Source organism: Artibeus jamaicensis, unplaced genomic scaffold (genome assembly GCF_021234435.1).
Source record: "Artibeus jamaicensis isolate MK-2021 breed Jamaican fruit bat unplaced genomic scaffold, CSHL_Jam_final contig_402, whole genome shotgun sequence".
In the NCBI taxonomy this organism is placed as follows: Eukaryota; Metazoa; Chordata; class Mammalia; order Chiroptera; family Phyllostomidae; genus Artibeus; species Artibeus jamaicensis.
The window spans coordinates 18,494,204-18,513,535 of NW_026521818.1; the positions used below are offsets into that span (position 1 = coordinate 18,494,204).

Genomic DNA, 19,332 nt, shown 5'->3' on the forward strand with positions numbered 1-19,332 from the left:
TTCTTTTCACTGTTTTGAGCAGTTTAAGGAATATGCTTAAATGTTTTGCTATATTACCTGCTGTGTCTGCACAGCACAACATAAAGGGAAATTATCTTTTATTCATTTACTCAGAATAATGCCTACAGAGTACCTACTGTACGTCACTGCTAGGCACTAGAACTCAGGTGCAACCAAACAGACACATCCCTTGTAATGAAACTCACAGTCGAGTCAGGGAGATGAATGTTAATCAAATGATCACATTAGGAGATACTTACTAGAGGTCCCTTCCCTAATGAGGGCAAGACTAGTGGCCGAGTAGGCAACTGTAAAAAGCAGTTACAGTAGGAAATCATTAAAAATATGTATTACACGTGTGTATATATATTATATACAATTTTATTTTTTACTTAAAACACAAAAATGAACACGTACTTGCCAAATGTGATATGGCCAAGGCGTTTTATCTCAGGATCAGCCCAGTAACTGAAGCTTCATACTATCTTTCTTACAGAAAGCTCACTCAAAATATGTGTATCATTGACAATTTCCAGTTTCAGACACTTTAAAGTGGAGGGAAAACTTAAACACACTTTTGAAGGAATTTGAATTTATTTAGATTCTTATGATTATTTTCCTCCTGTCTTTCACACTTGTCCTGCCTAATTTAAGAGCTATTCACTCTCCCCCACCAGCTTTTGCACAGCATTTAACTTAGTTTTCATAGTAATAGCAACTGTCTTTTTATGCTCATATTTAATCAGTTTACATGATATTTAATTAAACTACATAATTATAGTAATCAAGTACAACTACCATAAACAGGTTTGGGAGCAAAAACAACCTCCTCTTGGTAAGGACTGGGCTCAGCTTGTGAGGGTAGAAGTGATGAGGGTACACGTTAGACCGGCAGAAGCCACAACCATTATGATGCTGTGACCTATCTGTCAATACCTTTTACAAATGGGTTTGAAAACAGCAGTTGCTTTCCTGAGGAGCTCAATTAAAAGGGTTTCTATTGTAATTAAAAACTAATAAACATTTCTAAGGAAAAGCGGTGGGTGCCGTAAAGGTCTGTAATTGGGGCATGTGACTCAGTCCTGGGGCGTCAGAAAAGGCCTTGCTGAGGACCGACAGTTGGGCCGAGCTCAGAGGCTGATGTCTGTGTTCAGAGGGATCTGGAGAAACCGTTTCTGGCTGCAGGAGCAGCAGGGGCGATGCTCTGAGGGCGGAGGGAGTATGCGTCGAAAATGAGGAACCGAAAGCGGCCAGTGCGGTCGGAGCAAAGATTGGAAGTGGGGGAGGGGGCCAGTCCAGGATGAGGCAGAGGGAGGGAGAGGCCAGTTGACAGGCTAGTTTTATTGGCTCTGACACACCTGAAGGTCCTTGTCCCTGTTGAGGATTGGAAGCTGTCAGTGGTTAGGAAGCGAAGGTCTGCTTATTTGATCTAGAGCAACAGTTAATGTGTTGAATGTTGACCCCCCCCCCCAAATCTAATTTGGGCACTTGGATTGTTTATTTTCACAATTTGAACACACCCCAGGTAATTGAGAAAAAAATTTTTCCTAACCTCGGCCACCAGAATTTCTCTTAGGGAGGGAACCAGGGAAATGACTAGGAAAATGCATTCTTCAGCCACTTGTGGGTCATAGTGGAGGATCCAGGATCTGGGATCCAAGGGTAGGTGTCAAGTAATAATACCTCTACTGACAAAGTAGGAGGGAGGAGAAACAAGGAGGGCGGGTATTAGTTTCCTAGAACTGCCAATCAAATACCACAAACTTGGGGACTTAAAACAACAGACCTCGATTCTCTACAGTTTTGGAGTCTGAAATGAAGGTGTCAGCAGGACCATGCTCTCTTTGAGAGGCGCTGGGTAGAATCTTTCCTGGCTTCCTCCTAGTGCCTGGTGGTGGCTGGCAATCCTTGGCATTCTTTTGTTTGTAGCTGCATCAGTCCCTTCTCTATCCCCATGGCCATGCCATTCTCACTGTGTGTTTCCATTTGTGCGTCATCTCTTCTTATAAGGACATCAATCATACTAGATTAGTCCCCAGTCTGATGGCTTTATCTTAACTTGATTATATATGCAAAGATCCTATTTTTAAACAAGGTCACTCCATAGATGCTAGGGGCAGGATTTAAATATCTTTTTTAGGGGACATAATTCAACCCCTGTTAAGAGTGAATGGAGAGAGGCGAGAAGGATCAGCAGAATTGTGGGAGGTTACATGGCCGGGGTGGCTACTACCAGCGAGGAATTGTTGAGATGGGATGGGTGCAAGGCTGGACATGGGTTTTCCAGCACTTTTCTTACCAGGTAAGATGTGACAGCCTGAGTAACATCTTCCCCACGTACCCATGTAGTGGCTTCTATCTTTCCAGTGAGAGTTCTGCTACATGTGGTCGCTGGTTCCCTGGTATTAGAGGTGAGGGGGCAAGTGCCACGTGGAGTTACCGAGAAGCACCCTGGTCTCATGATTGGGTCGCTGACTTAGAGGGTCACAGAAAACCTCACAGAGAACAACAGTTCGGTGAAGGCTGTGAAGCTTAAAAACAAGCAAACATATGAACAAACAAACAAACAAACAAACAAACAAAAATCCAGTAATTCTGTGACTGGAAGCACCACCCTCTCTCTCCTTGCCTGTTAGATATCTTATGTTTCCACAATCTCTGGCTTGTGGTTTGGGTCAACCTTATTTTGGGGACTACGATGAAGGTTTCAAATTCAATGATTAAAAATCTTCTTCACTTTATTCTGTCAGGTTTTTTTTGGGGGGGGCAGTGTATGATTTTAGCTAAATTAAGAGTGTTTGCAAATTGCTTTAAAGACATTCTGTATTCTATATATTTTGCCTTCCCATTTTCTCAATGGGAAGCATAAAAATTCCAAGTAGACTACCACTCTGAAGGCAGGAGAATGTTCTCTAAGTTCAGTTTTCATTGCTTGTCCATCTCCTTCCTTACTTCATAGAAGACCTTGCTGTTTCATTTATCCACCTGAGGCAGAGGCGTGGATGAGCTCCATGCCTTTCCCTTGGGTTTGCACCCCAGGTCTCAGAGTAAAGGAACCGATTTCCATCCTGAGTCCAGATGTTTGTGTTCAGCATGATCGCTACTAGCCATCAAGTCTGAGAGTTGTACAGAATTAAACCTGTCCTTGAGGCCCGGAAGGGAAGGTGATCTTGGTAATGGTTTAAAGTACTCAGAGTGAAATAGCTGAATGGGGGAAGAACTACCATCTCCACGAACTATGATGTTATGCAACAACATTTCTGTGCTTTGATTATGTTGGTATTTAACACAAATGTGGTTTTAAAACACATAAAAGCCTCCTTAAACCCTAACTAACTGGCAAAGGATTAGGATAATTAATAAAGCAGTTTTTTTCTTCATAAACAGCTTGAAGAAAATGAGAAACTTTGTAGTTGGCAAAGGCATTATTTGTGGCTAGGGTATCACGCCTCTAAGGAAGCTTTCACCCCATGTTGCAGGTACTGCATTGCCTTGCTCAGAAGAACTGGAGCCAGAAGCAGAGCAATTATTGAGAGACTGTAAAGATAATGTGAGGCTATATTTTGACATTCAGGTAGGAACTCTGTATGGTCTTCTCCCACTCTGTGAATCCCACATGGGTCTTTGGTTGGAGAGGCCAAATGCTCTTCATTACCACTGAAGCAGTTGGCTAACCCATCCATTACCTCACATTTTGCCAGGGAAATTGCGTTCCCTGGCTGGCAGGGGAAGATGGGCCCTCTTGGTGAAGCATCTCTCATCCTCTTCAGCCTTTGTGAGCCAGCCAGTCTCCCCCTTGAACCAAGCCATGTCTGCGTGAGTCCTGCCTGCTAAACAGAGGTGCCCTCCACAGAGCAAGCACTCATGCAAGGGCCAGAAGTCCCTAGGGGGCCCAGAGAAGTGGCCTCTGAGGTCCCACCTAGGGCCTAGGCCATGTGCCAGGCTCTCTAGTTCTGTATAGTGTTCTTTCCCATAACTCCGTGGGGAGTTCTATTTCCACAATTCCTGCTCTGCCCTTATGAGTCCTCATAACAACCCTTTGAGAAGTAACTCAGCCATGTAAGAGAGGCCAGTCTTCTATGACACCCACATTTGGAACACAGCCTAGGCCCAAGACCATTTTCTAACAGCTCTGTACAAACTTTCAGTGGTTACCACACATTAAAAAGATTAAAGCAGAGAAAACAAATTTCAGCATGAACTTGCCATATAACTGCCCATGGGGGCTTGTTTCCCTGAGGGCATTAACAAAAAACGCATTCTTAACTTTTAAATATTTCATTTTTTTAATAACAGCAAGTCAAGTTGGCTAAGATTCAGAAGAAATCCCTTGGAATGGTAATAAATATAAAAAGGTTCTTTATAAAATCAAGAATGTTAGCTACTTTCTGGGAACAAGCCAGATAAAAATACTTTGGCAGATGGGAATGTTAGAAGGAAAGTAGGGATCGGTTATTCCCATTAGTCAAAATAAGTGGCATAAGCTTGGTGGAATAAGACATTTAAGGAAAAGGAAAAAAACCTCATTATAAGAATAAGGAAACTTTGGCATTGTCCTTTTGTACTGCTGGTGACAAATTCAATTATAGTATAGTCATATTTCTTATTTTGTAATTGTTCATTGGTTAAGGCAGAGAGCATCTTTATGAAGTTTCTCTCTTACCATGTGTGTGTGTGCATGTGTGTGTGTGTGTGTGTGTGTGTGTGCAGAGACAGGCACAGCGGAGACATATGTTACGAGCCCCATTCATCTGGGGGAAGCTTGCAACCCGAGCTTCCACTAGAGTGAGGTCAATGGTCGATGTCTATTCACAGTTTTTTTGCAGCTCTTCCCCACACCCTGGATCTAATTCTGTGGCTTCTTGGTTTAACAGTGGCTTCCTTTCTGATCATCATTTCCTCTCATAGAAGGGCAGATGCTGAGGCAGAAAATCTAACCAAATGAAGTAGTCAGTTCATGTTGCATTGTATTTTCTCTGCCCATCACCTGTTTTAAAAGCTTATCTGATTGTATATTATCTTTCATAGCTTGCTTGGATTCCTTTTTCCTTTTGGTCTGGAGATAGAGAGACATAAACAGAGAAGTGTTTAAAGTTCTTCTCCATCTAATGTCGCCTGTGCTCCTGTGGGCGATTCACACACCACATGGTCTCCACCGTCCATGTGCTGTAACTCAGTAACTTGGTGGTAGCTTGACCTTCAGCAGCTGCTGAGCCTCTCAGTCTCTAAGTGGGGGCAGAGGAGACCATTATAAGCAAGGAAATAACACGTGGCTTTCCAAACTGCACAAAATACCTCTATTGTGACTAGATGAATTACATATTCATGAAAACTGTGAAACGAAAGACTACTCCGCTCGCCAAGAGCTCACCTTGACTGAGCGCAGGGACCAGCAGACAATGCAAAGCTCTGGTGCTCTCATTTATTTGCTTTGCCAGTCAACATGTGCAGCGTGATTGCAGGTTTCTCCAACATGCCACGAGAGGAGATGCATTGGCAAGGAAAAATGAATTCCACGAGGATTACAATTTGATTTCACATCAGCAACTATTTATTGGGTGCCCATTGTTCTAACATGACCCTAACAAAATTACAATATTGTACTGTTAGGAAAGGAATTTACTGCTCACAAGGTGAGTTTGAGTTCTGCAGATACTATGGATTTCCCTTTCCCGGTTAAATAGACTATCCAGCTAGTGTAAACTACCCAGATAATTTAGACTATCCACTCCACCAAGATGATGGGTTTCGATGTTTCTATTTCTTATTAATTCCTGATTCAGTAGCCGAGAATCATGAAAACTCCCTATTTTACAGGTGGGAAAGAAAATGAAGCCAGGAATGTTACATGACTCCCTGCTCCCTCCCCCTAGGCAACTCCATTAGTGGCAAAGCCAGGAAGAACATGGCCATCCCCTGACTCCGAGTTCATACTTACTCCACCAGGAAACTGCACACACGTGCATTTGACTTCCATGTTGCAGTGGCAGTAACAACAATGGCCAAAAACACTGTGACATTTCAAATGCTGCCTTTGGTTCTGCTCAGAGCTCTCAGGGGCAGGGCTCCAGGGCTGGCTGGGTTCACGCACATGCTGACCTTCTTCCTTCAGCCCCTTCCCTCCGCTGCCCCGAGATCTCTCCAACTCCACGCTCCCCACTGGGCTGCTGAGAAGTGAGTCAGTAAACGGCAAGAGCAATGGTGGTCTGTTACGATTTAGTTAGTTAGTTAGTTAGTTAGTTAGTTATTCACTTATTTATTTTCCAGTGAGGCTCTAGCAGAACCCACAATCGTGATCCCCAGAAAGCTGATGACGAGGTGTACTCTTTGAGCCCACATTACTTTGGCAGCCTCTTGAATCCCACGCTTTCTGAATTGGGCAGAGAGGGCAGCTCCCCTTGAGGGTGCAGTTCCGCAGTATTACTGTACGACTCTTCTGTCCAGGCTCGGCATAGGCAGGGCTCCTCCTGACCTCTCGATGATTTTGTCAACGCCTGATTCCCTACTAAATCTCTTCCTCTTTAAACTAGCTAGAGTGGTTTCTGCGATCCCCAACTGAGTCCTGACTCATGTGCTGTGCAAAGGTCACCCAGGAGCCCGCTTCACCCTGAGTCAGCCCGTGTTCTATCCCATCCCATCGCGTCGCATTGAAGCTGCTCTTCCTCCTCCGCCGTCTCTGCCTCTCTTCTCCCTGCCATTCTCTGGTCCCGCCATTTTCAACCTTTTTCATCTTGTGGCCCACATAAACTAATTACTAAAATTCTGTGGCACACCAAAAAATATAGTGTATTTCTGCCCATCTGACAAGAAGAAAATAGGTATAATTTTGATTCATTCGCACCAGGTGGCTATTGCCATGTTGGCTGCAGTCACTTTTTAAATGTGATGACCTAGGGGGAAAGAGGTCAGTGTTCCTGATTAAATAGTCAAGTATCGCATGTTTTAAAAATTCTGTGGCGCACCACTGTGCCTGCCGTGGCACATCGGTTGGAAATTGCTGCTCTAGTCCACAGAGTACGAGGTTATTCATCTTTTAGCCTTGCTCTTTGTGAGATGAAGCCTGGAACATTATAGTCGCTTAAGAGATGTTTGTTTGAATAAATGGATGGATGACTAAATGCATAGGACCCAATATCCTATGATGCTTAGTTCATGGGAGAATGAAAAACTTGTTGAAAAATGCAATTTTATTTCATACACAAGCCATTAGTGTATTTTATTTAATAAAATGTAGAAAGGCCCACACTTTTAGCTTGATATTTATCATTACCTTTTACTTAAACAGTCAAGTGGGATTTGCTGCCCAGCAGTTAAATGTTTTGCCGCCCCCGGAAGACTAACAATGTGCATTGATGAATGTGGGCTTTGCCTCTTAGCCTCCTACCCATTACATTTCTTCCTGGGTAAATTCTGAACAGGTGCTACTAGATGCTTCATTAACTGCATGGGGCTATGGAATTGTGGGGGAGAGGATCCCTCCCCAGAAACTAAGCTCTGCATTCTTTAAACACTGCACTGGACTTAAAGCATCATGATTCTTTCTGTGTTGCCATCAGTGACAGACACTGTCTTAAGGTGCCAAGAGCTTGAATTGATGTTATGTCTTATCTTTCCTCCCCTCTTGTCATTATTCAGTCTGCTCTCTATCATTTATCTATCCGTTTCATTTCCCCATTAATATTTATTAAGTGCCTACAGGTTGCATGAGACTACTAGTAATGTAGTATAACTTTTAAAAACAATTTTAAAAGGCTCTCACTTCCTTATTTTATTGGCGAGCATAGAGAGATTCAGAAAGTGTAAGTGCCCTTCTAATAGCAGAACTTGGACTAGATGATACCAGTTGACCTGGCTTTAGGTTCGGGGTTTTTTTTTTTAATCCCATATTTTTAGTGATATGAAACAGGACTACGAGACACAAACTAGACAACATCAGGTCTTTAGGGCTTTGCACAGTAGATCAATATATTGCATATACAAAGAAATAAAGGGAATGTCGGGATGAGAGTTTGAGAATGCTTCATCTCAATCACAAAAGGTGTTTCTCTTATTAGCGAATGGGTGTAGTGCATGTGCGTGAGGCACCCACCTGGAGAGGACACATCAGCCTCACCTGGCGATGATGCACCTCTGGCATTAACGATGCCACGGCAGCAGCAGTCAGAGGCGGTCACACAGTCACTGCTTCTGAACTGGTCTGATGACATGTGGGATATTGAGCAACATTTCTGAGTCGGAGAGCAGCCAGGAGAGGAGAGTCAGGATGGGAAAACACCCCAGAAACCGAGTCAAATGGGGATGGACGAAGGGTATAGAGAGGAGAGAAGAGGAGTGGGAGAGGAGGTGGTGCAAATCATGTTCTGTGTGACACCAGAGAGCAACATACTCACACCAGTGGGTAAAATAATAGGGAACTAGAAGAAAACATTTGCTGACAATTGTAGGACTCCAAAATAACAGGGGTTACTCTGCAAGGTAATATGCTCTTTGTTGTTGGAAACGTTTAAGAGGATGACCACCTATCAAAACTATGGTGAGGGAGCCTCCCTGCTGGGGAGGTGAGATAGTCATCTAGCCGTCAGACAAATGCACCCGGGGTGCTGGTTGAGAAGCAGGACTGACCCGAAAGTCTGATTCAGCAGCTCTGGGCAGACTCCACATAATCTCTGTTGGGAAACCACTGGACCAAACCAGTGGACTCTGCAGTGGAAGGCAGAAGAAAAAGGGTATCTCCTTAATATTTACACTTTACCTAAAAGTAAAAAGAGGAAGTAAGCTCATTAATAGTTGAGGTCTAGAGAATCAGGCAGTCTCATGTCATGTCTGAGGTGTCACGTAGGACCTTACAGGCAGAGCGGGAGCCTCCAACACTGAAGGCTGCGGCAGTATCTTCATTTGTTTGCTCACATCAGCATGTTTCCTTAGATTGTCATCCACTGTGCCCAGCGAAGGAAATGTAAGGACTATATTACACAAGAATTGCAAATAGTAGTATCTTTACTATGTTTTGAATGAAATGGGGAAAAACCATGACCATCTGTTGTGCCACAGAGAGGTTTGTGGGTTATCTTTGGTCAGAATAATGAAAGCAAAGTTAAAGTTATGCATTGTTCTTTTACAAAAGGCACATCTTCAATTAGGCTGACCTCCTGTGATGGTAAGTAGCTGTTGGCAGTAGGACTTTTAGTGAAAATTTCTGAAAAATTACCATGCTTAACATGTTCCACTTATATAGGGTGTTTTATCGGACAGGTATTATTCTATTTTATTTTTTACTTGTTTTTAGAGGGTAAGGAAGAGAGAAAGAGACAGAGCAAAACATCCATGTGTGGTTGTCTCTTGGGCACCCCCTCCACTGGGGACACGGCCTGCAACCCAGGCATGGGCCCTGACTGGGAATTGAACCGGCGCTCCTTTGGTGTGTAGGCCAGCACTCAACCCACTGAGCCACACCAGCCAGGGTAGTATTCTGTTATAAATGGGTTAAATTACTGACTCTCGACACAGTCTTAGGAGATAGGGACAGATGAGGAAACTGAGGTACAGAAAGGTAAAGAGACTTCCCCAAGTTCACTCAGTTAATTAATGAAAAAATAAAGTTCAAATAAAGACTTTTACCAGTCGACTAAGCTAACTTACTCTTCTAAAATGAGAAATCAATGGCTTTTTGAAAGAAACTTGTGCTATGGAAAAAGCATTCTGAAAATAATGACTGAAAATGTTTCCACCATTAATTTATTGACAAAGCTGTATAAGTGTATAAATTTTGAAGACCATACATCGCAAATTTAGAAAATTTAGAATTTAAAAACTGAATTAAAAACAAAATTTCAGCATATTTTGAACGATTTGTTAAATATATGAAAATACAGTAAGTTCCAATTTGTTGGGAAGATCAAATGGTAGAGGAGGAAAAATAGAAGTTTACTAGCAAATTTCTACAGAAACTTTCCCATACTAGGTGGATGAGATTAAAAATAAGTTAAATTGTTAAGCCAGGCCAACACTACACTCTTCCTCCCATTGGGATGGACATATTTTTGAGAAAAAGCTTTTTCGGTGTGGCGGTCATTGAAGCCGCACCAAACTTTCAAATCCTTGTATCACAAAATATGAAACTAAGATTTAAAAAAAATAGTGAATCATATTGTATTATCCTTGGTAAGGGAATGTTATCAATGGTGACATCTTTTCTTTTTTTATCCTCACCTGAGAATATGTGTATTGATTTTAGAGAGAGAGGATGAGGGAGAGAAAGAGAGAGAAACATCAATGTGAGCGAAACATCACTCAGTTGCCTGTTGCACGTGCCCCGACCTGGGATCAAACCTGCAACCTTTTGGTGTGTGGGACGATGCTCCAAGCAACTGAACCACCTGGCCAGGGCAATGGTGACAGCTTTTTAGTGAGAGCAAAAATTCTTTGTTCTTTTTAATAAAATACAATAAAACAAAAATTGCTTTAAAACATTTCACCTTTATGTTGTCTTTTAAATGTTTCCTATTTTGTGTGCTTTATGATGATTAGAATGTATCGGTGCCCTGGTGTATATGCATATAATGTATCAGTAAATATATAAAATGATACAATGTGTGCTCAAAGAGTTTCCTAAGGTGAGCACACAGTCAAGTTCTGAGACCACTGGACGTGATGTCCTTCAAGGTCCATCCCATTGTTGGAGTCTTTGATTCTCAGGAAATGCTCTGCTCCTGTTTGTTGGGTGATAAAACCTAAGTGCCCGAAAGACACTTCCCTCCAAGACAGGCAGCAACTCACTATCCAGCTCACTGCCCAAATCCCATAAAAAAAAAAGAAAATGCTTAATAAAGACCCTCATTTCTGAGTGTAGCAGCTTGATTTAGGACTTGGAGCTATCTGTGTTTTGTACAACCTCTAATGCACTGTTCATGCTCAATAAATAACAAATCACGATATTAACAATTAAGAATTGATGTTACCGTTCCTGTGAAATGATTTGCCAAAGAATTTATTCCCCCATTCACCCAGAGATAAAAACAAGAGGTAGAGACAGAGAAATAGCTTTTAAGGAGATTTAGTTCCAGCTACTTTGTGTGTCTGTGCCCCGCCCCCTCCCCACTCTTTGGTACATCTGCTGAACTGCTGAACGAGATAGACCCCGCACCAGCCTAAGGCTGCTTCTCCACAATCCTTTTGTCTTCCTATCTTTAGGTGAGAATATCTAGGATGTTGAATTGTATAATTTTAAGGTACTTGACAAACATTAATTAACTGGGCGTCGCTCTTTGTTTGAAGAGAGTTAGGTCTAGTTGTGAATATGTCTCCAATTATCTGCTCTTTTTGGAGTGTATTATTATCTGAAATCTGGCTTGCTTGTACATGTACATTAATAGGCTTTTTGAAATAGGCGGCAACCATGAAAAAAGGGACATGTAGTCATCTTAATTAGAAAAATCAAAATTGTATAAGATTAATGTTTATGTGCATATATGTGCATATACCATGTATCTGCACACACACACACACACACACACACACCCTTGTATTTGTAACCACCCTCCCTTTCGAGCTTTGGATTTTGACACTTGTGATCACTTACACTGAACTAGACTCCAATCTTTCTGAGCTAGGGAGATTGTTGAGATTTGCTTTTTAATAGCAAAAATCAGAGAAGCTCTCCAGAAAAGTGAATTAATCCTCCTGCAGAAATGAGTGTAATTAATCACAAGAGAAAACTAGCCATGCATGTCAACAGAGTCCAGAGAATTGGCTGTTATTGATTCCCTACCCACCGAGGAGCGCCCCTCCCACCCCACACAGGCGGACAGGTGACATGCGGGTGGCAGGCGTACCTGACATGGGCATCGTGGGCCTGGGGACCAGATGGATTACAAACTGTGAGAGATGCTGGGCTCATGTTTCGGCAGGAGCGGCGCACACTGTTAATTAGGAGCGTAGCTTTGAGCAATGTCTTAAATAATTAGCCAGGGCAGGTATGTGCCTGTGCAGGGGTGGATTATTGATTTTTCTGTTGCTTAGAGAAATTTTCTATAGTAACAAAGGAACAAAATGTAAATGAATCGACAACTGCAGGATTTACACTTACGACGCATTTCAAAGCAAGTTTCTCAGGGAAGGGCCTACCAAAACCTTCTGGACTGTCGGCAGCCTCTAACTCCTGATTCTGGTGTCACTTTTAGCCACATCCCTGTCCTGCTCAGCAGCTTCAGAGACTGTGTCATACATACAGTAGAAAGAACAGAATTTCATGTCAAACAGACCCCAATTCCAATGCTGCCTTTACCATTTACTAGCTATGTTGTACCCTGAAGACCTTAAAATCCTCATCAGTAAGATAGGAATCATAGTGTCTGTTACGAGCTGAACTGTGTCCCTGTCCCAATTCATGTGCTGATGTCCTGACCCCTAGTACTTCAGAACGTCACAGTGTTTGGAGACAGGGCTTAAAAAGTTGATTAAGTTAACACAAGGCTATTAGGGAAAGATGATTAAGTTAGAATAAGGCCTAATTGAATCTGACCAGTGTCCTTATAGGAAAAGGAAACTGGACCCACAAAAGATACTCCAGGGATGTAAACACACAGAGGGAAGACCATATAAAGAGACAGCAAGGGGGTGGCGGTCTGCGAGCCAAGGAGAGAAACGGAGAACAGTTCCTTCCGTCGCGGCCCTGAGAGGAGACCGGCCCTGCCAGCGCTTTGATCTCAGATTTCCAGCCTCTGGACCTGTGAGAAAATGTGCACCTGTTGTCGAAGCTGTGCAGTCTCTGTGATACTCTGTGATCGCAGCCCTACAAACTGAGATAGTACCTGTGAGTCACTGTGCAGATGATTCTTGCAGAGAGCATGGCATCCATTCTTAATAAATGACTGTTGTTACTGTCAGAAAACTGATCTTCCTCACTGAAGATGCTATCGTTTCCCAGGATTTCCTTAGCCGTGACTTTGTGGTATGTGTTTGAAATTGGACTTCAGGCAGTATGGTTCTTTCTCTTGTGTCCTAGGGAATGTTGCCAACATAACGTCTTCACGGAGCAGCCAGCCAACTCTGCCCGAGCGCCCCCTTATTCCTGCTCTGAATTCTTCCCTCTGGCTTTTTTCAGTCTTGGCTCGAGGAAACAGTGCCTCAGCTGGGAGAGGCTGCTTGAATAGTCAAACCCACCTTCTCTGCTCCCTCCAAATCTACAAAGGAAGGGTTGTCTGCCAGGGCCAGAGATAACCGAAAAGAGAGAGTGGCACTCCTCTTGTGGTACCGATGGGGTCCTATATTTCTGCATTTTTTCATTGACAGGAGAAGGTGTTTGGATACTGATTAGTTCCATATTTTGTGCAAAGTCAAAGTAGATATCATCTCAGAAACAAACAAGTGTTCGTGACATTCCCACTCTGAGGTTTGGCTTTGCAGCAGGGTAAATCAGCACAACTCCATGCTCACAGCACTTCCTGCTTCAGTTCCAGACAGAAACTGTTGGTGACTCACAGCGCTCCTGCCGCCGACGGCCTCAGTCCAGCGCCTTGGCTGGCAATGCTGTGTGTGCCACCCACCGCTCCCTTCTCGGGCTGACGAGGGAGGAACTATCAGAATGACAGCGTGGTCCATGAAACCTGGGCTGAGATACAGGGGCTATCTTTAAGATGTTTAGAAGGTAAGGGATTGTCCAGGCATGGAATTCAGAAGTTATCTCTTTCCTCAATGGGTTAGGAAGCTTGTTGTGTATGCATCAATTTGACCAACATTTATTTACTGCCTGCCTACCAGTCACTGCAAACCGCTGAAATGCTCTCTGAGGAGAGAATAGCAATAATAATGTTTTATGTCATAGACAGTGGTCTAGGCCATTTACATATTATTATTATTAACTTTATTGACAATATTTGTTCGATGTCAGCTATGCAGCAAAAACTGCTTGAAGCAATTTGCTTATGTTCTTTTAGTAACTTCTTGAGGGAAGTGCTGTGAATCCCATTTCACAGATGGAAAAGCTGAAAATCAGAAAACGCTCAAGGTCACATGGCTGGTAAATGCTGCAGTCAGGAGTAAAGCTCAGACTGTTCTGATCCCAAAGTCAATTCTTTCTTTATTCTCAAACCATGGTTGAGAAGGAAACATTAAGTGGTAATTGAGGCTCTTTGTATCACTTGGAATCACTTTCAAGAGAAACAGTTTTCTGGCAAACAGTGCTAGCTTTATTTAGTTGAGGGCTCTGGTGTGATTTTCAGACTACTGCCCTGGGTGAGCTCCTCTTGCATCTGCAACCAGCTTTTCCCTGACATTTGAGAGCTATTCCTTTGGGTTAAGGCTGTGTGCCTAGGGGGGGAATGTTTATTCCACTGTCGCTGCACCTTCAGTTCAGTGTGTTTATCATGTCATATTCTCTTGGGGGTGCTAGAGGGTTCAGTGCAGTTGACAGGGGGAGCCCGGGCCATGGGATGTGTGAACGTATGAGATGCAGTAGCAGCCAACAGTCAAAATCTTCTGAGGCCCTGGCCGGCTGTGTCATTGTGAGCTGGGATTTCCAGAAACTCAAGGCTGCTCTCTTTTCAAATCCATCTAATCTCTAACTGGATGATGGTTTAGATAACGATGTTAGGAGGCAGGCGAGTTCAGGCTGCTTCAGAATAAGAAAGGACTCCATTTCTCTGCAATTTACATCTAATCATGGTCATGTTTACCTCCATGTGAATGGAAATACGGTTCTCTCTGGTAAATCCAACGACAATCCAATATTACTAAGAATTAACATTTATCCTGCTGACCATTTACAAAGGACTTCATAGGCATCATTTCATCTGAGTATTTCACCAGTTCTGGAGTGGTTAATTTTCCTCTCTTTCCCTCTAAGGGAACTGAGGCTCACAGAGTGAAATGACTTGCTCAGGGTCACAGGGACAAGCGGTGGCTGCTGTGTGGGGAAGCACGTCTCGTCTTCGGGCAAAGCCAGAGGTGCTCGGCCGCATCAAGCTGCCCCCTTGACTTCACTCTCCCTCCCCTTACAGAAACCTGAAAATGCTAGGCTCCCAAATTATAGACCAGTTTGAATAAACACAAAGGATGACCTATATACAATCCAACAATCTTTCTGGTTATAGGCAATCCATCTGAAGCCCCAGTTATAAAAATACCCCCTCTAATTTGGCTCTTACTGCCGATGACTTTCAAGGATTTGCCGCTGGATGAGAGCCAGCCCCGCTGTTGAATGGTTGTGCTGGATAATGCTGGGGCTCTGGCCGGGTTCCTCAGATCCCTCTCTACTGTGCGTGTGCACCAGGGGGGTTGCTGTGATTTTATTTCAGTGGCCAGGCTTATGGCGTTTTTTTCCCCCCGGAGACAACCCTGACCGACAGGTGTGGCAGTGCCTCTGGTTAGACAGCTATGAGATGTAGCTCACACCCTGGGTCTATGGAGTCAGGTGAAGGCAGTCTCTGTGGTTCTTCACCTGCGATCACACCTTTGCTTGACTTGCTGCTCTCCCATCCCCATTTCCCTCACCTCCCATCAGCGTCCTCCGGGAGAGCTTCTTTGTTACACAGGCACATAAAGCCTTGGCTCCAATTTTGCTGCCAGGGAGGCTGGCCTAAGATAAAGGGGATCCCAAATTATTCCAGAATATTTTGGTTGCTGAGTTTAATGTTTATTTTTATGTCTTTGATTAAGCAGCTTAAATGTTTATTTGTTGCTGACCTTAAAGTATTTAAAGTCTCTGAGCCCCTTTCTGCATCTCTAACAACACCTACCTGTGAGGATCCTGGTAAGGATTTCAGGAGATAAGGTAGGCTTAGCACTTAACAAAATATTTAGAAGTGGTGTTCAGACATTATTACCTATTCTGATATTTTGTGTGGAAATTCCTCTAGTAGCATTCTGGAAAGCACCGCTGGTAGAATGGGTCAAAGACACAGAATCATTCTACAGCAGTGTCGTCTTGTATCTCTGTTCATTTTATAGACTTAGAGACAAAAGCCATTTACAGCAGCATGTAATCCAAGTGTCTCAGGATTCAGCAGCTGCTGCTTGCAAATGCAATCACATCACATTAAACCCCAAGAGTCAATAGGAACAAGCAGACCCCCATTTGACTGGCTTCTCGTTGACTCAAGGAGGCCCAGTTTTTTACAGAGTCCCTCCACGGGGTGCTTACATATGTCCACAATTACTCCTCCCCACTGTTTGCTGAGCCCACACTTACTGCTCTGTGTCCCTTTGTGTCCACAGAGTTGCTGATCCCAGTCTACCACTCTGCTCCTATCGGTGCTGCCGCTGCTGCTGCTAGTGAGGATGGAGAGTCCCACACCTAATGCCGCTTTATAAAAGGAGTATAACCACTGCTCCCCAAGGCCTAAGATCATCATTGTTGTTTTTGTGAGTTGGAAGGTGCTTTTTTTTGCATCCAGCTGGGATAAGTATGACAACTCCATGGTTGATGGTAGATGTTTTTCAGCTGCAGGTGGCGGCACCAGGACCCTACAGTGGGTGGACCCAATTGTATGTGTAGATGCTGGAAACCCACTGCCCCCAGCAAGATGAATGAAGATGGTCTCCACTGAGCCTCAGTGTCAGGGAACCTGACAGCCACCACATCTGATGGTCACCAAATGCTACTTTTTTAAATAGTGTGTGTTGGGGCATGGGAGGGACAGGGGTGGAGGTGGAGTGAAATAGAGAGGTGAGGAACCAGGAAAAGTGAAAAGGACCCATAAGGAGTTCACCAGAACCAGAAGAGTTCCAGAATTTTAATATATTTTCTTTTTAAAATTTTTAATTCACTTTTTCTTTTGAAAACTTAAAAAAAAGATTTTACTTATTTATTTTGAGAGAAAGAGGAGGGGAGGGACAAAGAGAAGAAAAGAAACATTGATGTGTGAGAGTTATATCAGCTGGTTGCCTCTTGCATGTCCAGAACTGAGGACCTGGCCCCCAACCCGGGCATGGGCCCTGACTGGGAATTGAACCTGTGAACTTTTAGGTTCACAGGCTTGTCGATCAGTCCACTGAGCCACACCAGCCTGGGATATATTTTCAATTAATACAGAACCTTGCTCTTCAGGACAGATGCACATTGTCAATGTCTTTGGATGGCAATGAGCTCTGGAACCTCTACCACTTATAACCGTAATTACCCCGCCCCTCCAAATTCAAGCCCTGTTGCTTGGTCTTATAGGCAGAGATAAAGTCATTATTGTACTATTTAAAACCACAAGTGACTGTGGCAGCTTTAGCCTGTAAGAAGTAGCATAATTTCTCTCTGGAGTAAGTAAATAGGCTTTTATTTAGCAAAGATGAGGCCCCCAGGGCATGGTTTAGAAGGTGGCATTGAAACAAAGAGATAGCTAAGCCAATCAACATAAAAAATAAATGAGAGTTTTCTGGGGAGGAAAGCAGAGAGAGGAGGAGAAGGGAGCAGGAGTGGAAGGTCATCAGCGTGGAAGCCACAGAGTGGAAGGTCATCAATCTCCAGGAACAGCACAGGCCAGACATCACCAGTGGCCAGAGCACGTTCAAAGACAGGGATGCCTTGTGTTCTATTTTAAGTTGCTTGCTCTGTGCTGAAAAGTAATCTCCTGAAGTGAGGCCTTGTGTGAGTGGTGTTTCCAGGAAATCAAGGCAAAGAGGCTGTGTTCTAAATTTGAGTAAGTAAACTGCAGAGCAAATAGAACAGCCCTGTGATGGGCTAGGGAGAGGGACTGAGAACCTTATTACTGAAGGGAGAAATCAGAGAGCCTTTGGGGATTCATAGAAGTAGCAGTTTTTGCCCCGTAAGGAGCTTCCTCAGATCCCAAATAAGTGAGTGGGTGAAAATGGCTAAGTAGGAGGAAAGTGTGCATAATTGATACAGAGAAAAAGCAAGACTTGTGGGATGTAATTATAACGCAACTTTATTTTGTCTCCCCACCTGCTGGATAAAAATTTTTTAGGTTACCACCCTGACCAGTGTGGCTCAGTTGGGTGGGCGTCGTCTTGCAAAGCAAAAGGTCACTGGTTTGATTCCCAGTCAGGGCACGTGCCTGGATTTCAGGTCTGGCCTCTGGTGGGAACGTGGCTAATTGGCAACTGGTTGATGATCCTCTCTCTTGGATGTTTCTCTCCCTCTCTTTCTCCCTCCCTTATACTCTTTCTAAAAATAAATAAATAAAATCTTTAAAAAAATTTTTAGGTTACTAAACTCAATTTTTATTCAGAAAGTCCAGCCTATAAAACACCAGCACTCCACACTTGATTCGAAGTGAAGTCACCTCCCTGACCCCCCTTCCCACCCCCCAAATTAAATCACACTTAAGAAAGGGATGGAGACCACAGAAGTGGGGGCTGGAGTCCTCTCTTCCTTCACCTCCTCTTCCATCGCTAGAATCTCTTTCTGCCCTTCCCCGGTTGGAATGCAGTAGGAGAAGAGGAGAGTTAAACGGGGAGCAGAAAAGTTCTCACATGTCTGAAAGTGTCTTATGGATTTGTGGTCTGTGATCCCAGCTTTGGTTTAAGCTAAGCTTCAGTTCTTTGGAGAACCCTGTCACTGAGTGCCTTTTATCTGAAGTTCCTTGACCCATGTGAAGTGTTCTCCATTATGGAGATTGCTGACTCCTTTTGCAGCCCCCAGGTATTTGGCAATATCTGTAGCTTCTCTCCACTGGGCCTGTTCGCCCCTCCAGGAAGTCCCTCTGCACAGGACCAAAGCTGACCCCACATTCATTCTTAGTTATGCAACCCTGCCCACGGGAAACACTCACCCACGTTTCCCACTGACCAAACCTGAGAGCACAAGCTGCCTCAGGTTTGGTCAATAAGTCAATTTATTATTTGACTTATTTATTATCTCATTAAGTTTAAAGTGAGAGTTAGACTACAGCCCAGGTGTTCTCTGCAGTCCTGGAGAAATCCTGATCACTAGGCTTGAGAAGAGAGTGACAAGTGTCCCCTGCTTCCAAACTGGGGGAACACAAAGTTTGCAGAGCCCAATTCTCTTTAGGGAAAACCTCTTTCCCAAGTCCTGCAAGTCCAGGCATTTTTATGTCTTCTATATAAGTGAAAAGTCTAAGAGATCTGCTACCAATTCTCATCACCAGGTCTGAAGTTTCTACGTGGAGATACAAAACCACTCAGATTGCGACATGCTGACCTTATACTTTAGTGGCAATGTTCCCTCAGAAGCCCGACTGCTCCTTGGTTGTTGTCTGACTTTCACCGGGGCCACCCCTCCACCAGACAGGGTGATTTAGGTTTGAATTCCAATAATGTGATGGTTCAAGTCTTTTTTCCTCAGAAAACTCTTCAAACCCAGTAACAATAAGTCAATACAAATGGTTAAGGGAAGGGGGGCTATTTCCTTGATCTATTTTCCAG

General features: G+C 43.6%; 1 long non-coding RNA gene across 1 annotated transcript in view; it reads left to right on the forward strand.

Annotated features, from left to right (window-relative positions):
* LOC119043999 (uncharacterized) overlaps positions 1 to 16,307 on the forward strand; it is a 69,792-nt gene extending 53,485 nt beyond the window's left edge. Inside the window, exon 4 of the long non-coding RNA XR_005081531.2 lies at positions 16,213 to 16,307. This is a non-coding gene — a long non-coding RNA (uncharacterized LOC119043999). The remainder of the gene's footprint in view (positions 1 to 16,212) is intronic.
* Positions 16,308 to 19,332: the final 3,025 nt, after the last annotated feature.